This window comes from Ammospiza nelsoni, unplaced genomic scaffold, assembly GCF_027579445.1.
Source record: "Ammospiza nelsoni isolate bAmmNel1 unplaced genomic scaffold, bAmmNel1.pri scaffold_40, whole genome shotgun sequence".
In the NCBI taxonomy this organism is placed as follows: Eukaryota; Metazoa; Chordata; class Aves; order Passeriformes; family Passerellidae; genus Ammospiza; species Ammospiza nelsoni.
The window spans coordinates 3,544,858-3,550,418 of NW_026683188.1; positions in this window are offsets into that span (position 1 = coordinate 3,544,858).

Consider the following 5,561-nt stretch of genomic DNA (forward strand, 5'->3'; position numbering starts at 1 on the left):
AAGGGCTCTATTAACCAGAAAGCCCTGAGTTCCAAGAACACAGCAGCTGCGAAGGACTAGCCAAGAAGAGCGCAAAAGTAGCACAACATGCCTGCCTCCACAGCTTTTTCCTTGGGGACATGCCTAATTCCTGGCTGATTTGCCTTTCTCGTCTTAGGGTTGGGGTTCGGCCTAGGGCTAGGATTTTTAAAATCAGGAAGCCCTGAGTTCCAGGCACACTGCAGCTGTGAAAGGCATCCAAAAGGGAGTGCAAAAGTGCCACAACAAGGCTGCTTTCACGGCTTTTTCCTTGGCAAGAAGCCTAACACCAGGCTGATTTACCTTCCCAGGGTTACTGTTAGGCTTAGGCCTAGGGCTAGGATTTTTGAAACTAGGAAGCCCTGGGCTCCAGGCACACTGCAGCTGTTCAAGGCATCCCAAGGGGAGTACAAAAGTGCAACAACATGGCAGCTTTCACAGCTTTTTCCTTGGCACCATCCCTATACCTAGGCTGATTTATCTGCCTAGGGTTAGGGTTAGGGTTCAGCCTAGGGCTTGGATTTCTTTAACCAGGAAGCCCTGAGTTCCAGGCTTACTTCATCTGCCAAAGGCATCCCAAAGGGAGTGCAGAAGTGCCACAACATGGCTGCTTTCACGGCTTTTCCCTTAGGAAGAACCCTAATACCCGGCTGATTTACCTTCCTAGGGTTACTGTTAGGCTTAGGCCTAGGACTTTTAAAACCAGGAAGCCCTGGGCTCCAGGCACACTGCAGCTGCGAAAGGCATCCCAAGGGGAGCGCAAAAGTGATGCAACTTGGCTGCCACCACTGATATTTCCATGAGACCATCCCGAATCATAGGCTGATTTTCCTTCCTAGGGTTAAGGTTTGAGTTACGCCTAGGGTAAGGGCTCTATTAACCAGAAAGCCCTGAGTTCCAAGAACACAGCAGCTGCGAAGGACTAGCCAAGAAGAGCGCAAAAGTAGCACAACATGCCTGCCTCCACAGCTTTTTCCTTGGGGACATGCCTAATTCCTGGCTGATTTGCCTTTCTCGTCATAGGGTTGGGGTTCGGCCTAGGGCTAGGATTTTTAAAATCAGGAAGCCCTGAGTTCCAGGCACACTGGAGCTGTGAAAGGCATCCAAAAGGGAGTGCAAAAGTGCCACAACATGGCTGCTTTCACGGCTTTTTCCTTGGCAAGAAGCCTAACACCAGGCTGATTTACCTTCCCAGGGTTACTGTTAGGCTTAGGCCTAGGGCTAGGATTTTTGAAACTAGGAAGCCCTGGGCTCCAGGCACACTGCAGCTGTTCAAGGCATCCCAAGGGGAGTACAAAAGTGCAACAACATGGCAGCTTTCACAGCTTTTTCCTTGGCACCATCCCTATACCTAGGCTGATTTATCTGCCTAGGGTTAGGGTTAGGGTTCAGCCTAGGGCTTGGATTTCTTTAACCAGGAAGCCCTGAGTTCCAGGCTTACTTCATCTGCCAAAGGCATCCCAAAGGGAGTGCAGAAGTGCCACAACATGGCTGCTTTCACGGCTTTTCCCTTAGGAAGAACCCTAATACCCGGCTGATTTACCTTCCTAGGGTTACTGTTAGGCTTAGGCCTAGGACTTTTAAAACCAGGAAGCCCTGGGCTCCAGGCACACTGCAGCTGCGAAAGGCATCCCAAGGGGAGCGCAAAAGTGACGCAACTTGGCTGCCACCACTGATATTTCCATGAGACCATCCCGAACCATAGGCTGATTTTCCTTCCTAGGCTTAAGGTTTGAGTTACGCCTAGGGTAAGGGCTCTATTAACCAGAAAGCCCTGAGTTCCAAGAACACAGCAGCTGCGAAGGACTAGCCAAGAAGAGCGCAAAAGTAGCACAACATGCCTGCCTCCACAGCTTTTTCCTTGGGGACATGCCTAATTCCTGGCTGATTTGCCTTTCTCGTCTTAGGGTTGGGGTTCGGCCTAGGGCTAGGATTTTTAAAATCAGGAAGCCCTGAGTTCCAGGCACACTGGAGCCGTGAAAGGCATCCAAAAGGGAGTGCAAAAGTGCCACACCATGGCTGCTTTCACGGCTTTTCCCTTAGGAAGAACCCTAATACCCGGCTGATTTACCTTCCTAGGGTTACTGTTAGGCTTAGGCCTAGGACTTTTAAAACCAGGAAGCCCTGGGCTCCAGGCACACTGCAGCTGCGAAAGGCATCCCAAGGGGAGCGCAAAAGTGACGCAACTTGGCTGCCACCACTGATATTTCCATGAGACCATCCCGAACCATAGGCTGATTTTCCTTCCTAGGCTTAAGGTTTGAGTTACGCCTAGGGTAAGGGCTCTATTAACCAGAAAGCCCTGAGTTCCAAGAACACAGCAGCTGCGAAGGACTAGCCAAGAAGAGCGCAAAAGTAGCACAACATGCCTGCCTCCACAGCTTTTTCCTTGGGGACATGCCTAATTCCTGGCTGATTTGCCTTTCTCGTCTTAGGGTTGGGGTTCGGCCTAGGGCTAGGATTTTTAAAATCAGGAAGCCCTGAGTTCCAGGCACAGTGGAGTTGTGAAAGGCATCCAAAAGGGAGTGCAAAAGTGCCACAACATGGCTGCTTTCACGGCTTTTTCCTTGGCAAGAAGCCTAACACCAGGCTGATTTACCTTCCCAGGGTTACTGTTAGGCTTAGGCCTAGGGCTAGGATTTTTGAAACTAGGAAGCCCTGGGCTCCAGGCACACTGCAGCTGTTCAAGGCATCCCAAGGGGAGTACAAAAGTGCAACAACATGGCAGCTTTCACAGCTTTTTCCTTGGCACCATCCCTATACCTAGGCTGATTTATCTGCCTAGGGTTAGGGTTAGGGTTCAGCCTAGGGCTTGGATTTCTTTAACCAGGAAGCCCTGAGTTCCAGGCTTACTTCATCTGCCAAAGGCATCCCAAAGGGAGCGCAGAAGTGCCACAACATGGCTGCTTTCACGGCTTTTCCCTTAGGAAGAACCCTAATACCCGGCTGATTTACCTTCCTAGGGTTACTGTTAGGCTTAGGCCTAGGACTTTTAAAACCAGGAAGCCCTGGGCTCCAGGCACACTGCAGCTGCGAAAGGCATCCCAAGGGGAGCGCAAAAGTGACGCAACTTGGCTGCCACCACTGATATTTCCATGAGACCATCCCGAACCATAGGCTGATTTTCCTTCCTAGGCTTAAGGTTTGAGTTACGCCTAGGGTAAGGGCTCTATTAACCAGAAAGCCCTGAGTTCCAAGAACACAGCAGCTGCGAAGGACTAGCCAAGAAGAGCGCAAAAGTAGCACAACATGCCTGCCTCCACAGCTTTTTCCTTGGGGACATGCCTAATTCCTGGCTGATTTGCCTTTCTCGTCTTAGGGTTGGGGTTCGGCCTAGGGCTAGGATTTTTAAAATCAGGAAGCCCTGAGTTCCAGGCACACTGCAGCTGTGAAAGGCATCCAAAAGGGAGTGCAAAAGTGCCACAACATGGCTGCTTTCACGGCTTTTTCCTTGGCAAGAAGCCTAACACCAGGCTGATTTACCTTCCCAGGGTTACTGTTAGGCTTAGGCCTAGGGCTAGGATTTTTGAAACTAGGAAGCCCTGGGCTCCAGGCACACTGCAGCTGTTCAAGGCATCCCAAGGGGAGTACAAAAGTGCAACAACATGGCAGCTTTCACAGCTTTTTCCTTGGCACCATCCCTATACCTAGGCTGATTTATCTGCCTAGGGTTAGGGTTAGGGTTCAGCCTAGGGCTTGGATTTCTTTAACCAGGAAGCCCTGAGTTCCAGGCTTACTTCATCTGCCAAAGGCATCCCAAAGGGAGTGCAGAAGTGCCACAACATGGCTGCTTTCACGGCTTTTCCCTTAGGAAGAACCCTAATACCCGGCTGATTTACCTTCCTAGGGTTACTGTTAGGCTTAGGCCTAGGACTTTTAAAACCAGGAAGCCCTGGGCTCCAGGCACACTGCAGCTGCGAAAGGCATCCCAAGGGGAGCGCAAAAGTGACGCAACTTGGCTGCCACCACTGATATTTCCATGAGACCATCCCGAACCATAGGCTGATTTTCCTTCCTAGGCTTAAGGTTTGAGTTACGCCTAGGGTAAGGGCTCTATTAACCAGAAAGCCCTGAGTTCCAAGAACACAGCAGCTGCGAAGGACTAGCCAAGAAGAGCGCAAAAGTACCACAACATGCCTGCCTCCACAGCTTTTTCCTTGGGGACATGCCTAATTCCTGGCTGATTTGCCTTTCTCGTCATAGGGTTGGGGTTCGGCCTAGGGCTAGGATTTTTAAAATCAGGAAGCCCTGAGTTCCAGGCACACTGGAGCTGTGAAAGGCATCCAAAAGGGAGTGCAAAAGTGCCACAACATGGCTGCTTTCACGGCTTTTTCCTTGGCAAGAAGCCTAACACCAGGCTGATTTACCTTCCCAGGGTTACTGTTAGGCTTAGGCCTAGGGCTAGGATTTTTAAAACTAGGAAGCCCTGGGCTCCAGGCACACTGCAGCTGTTCAAGGCATCCCAAGGGGAGTACAAAAGTGCAACAACATGGCAGCTTTCACAGCTTTTTCTTTGGCACCATCCCTATACCTAGGCTGATTTATCTGCCTAGGGTTAGGGTTAGGGTTCAGCCTAGGGCTTGGATTTCTTTAACCAGGAAGCCCTGAGTTCCAGGCTTACTTCATCTGCCAAAGGCATCCCAAAGGGAGTGCAGAAGTGCCACAACATGGCTGCTTTCACGGCTTTTCCCTTAGGAAGAACCCTAATACCCGGCTGATTTACCTTCCTAGGGTTACTGTTAGGCTTAGGCCTAGGACTTTTAAAACCAGGAAGCCCTGGGCTCCAGGCACACTGCAGCTGCGAAAGGCATCCCAAGGGGAGCGCAAAAGTGACGCAACTTGGCTGCCACCACTGATATTTCCATGAGACCATCCCGAACCATAGGCTGATTTTCCTTCCTAGGGTTAAGGTTTGAGTTACGCCTAGGGTAAGGGCTCTATTAACCAGAAAGCCCTGAGTTCCAAGAACACAGCAGCTGCGAAGGACTAGCCAAGAAGAGCGCAAAAGTACCACAACATGCCTGCCTCCACAGCTTTTTCCTTGGGGACATGCCTAATTCCTGGCTGATTTGCCTTTCTCGTCTTAGGGTTGGGGTTCGGCCTAGGGCTAGGATTTTTAAAATCAGGAAGCCCTGAGTTCCAGGCACACTGGAGCTGTGAAAGGCATCCAAAAGGGAGTGCAAAAGTGCCACAACATGGCTGCTTTCACGGCTTTTTCCTTGGCAAGAAGCCTAACACCAGGCTGATTTACCTTCCCAGGGTTACTGTTAGGCTTAGGCCTAGGGCTAGGATTTTTAAAACTAGGAAGCCCTGGGCTCCAGGCACACTGCAGCTGTTCAAGGCATCCCAAGGGGAGTACAAAAGTGCAACAACATGGCAGCTTTCACAGCTTTTTCCTTGGCACCATCCCTATACCTAGGCTGATTTATCTGCCTAGGGTTAGGGTTAGGGTTCAGCCTAGGGCTTGGATTTCTTTAACCAGGAAGCCCTGAGTTCCAGGCTTACTTCATCTGCCAAAGGCATCCCAAAGGGAGTGCAGAAGT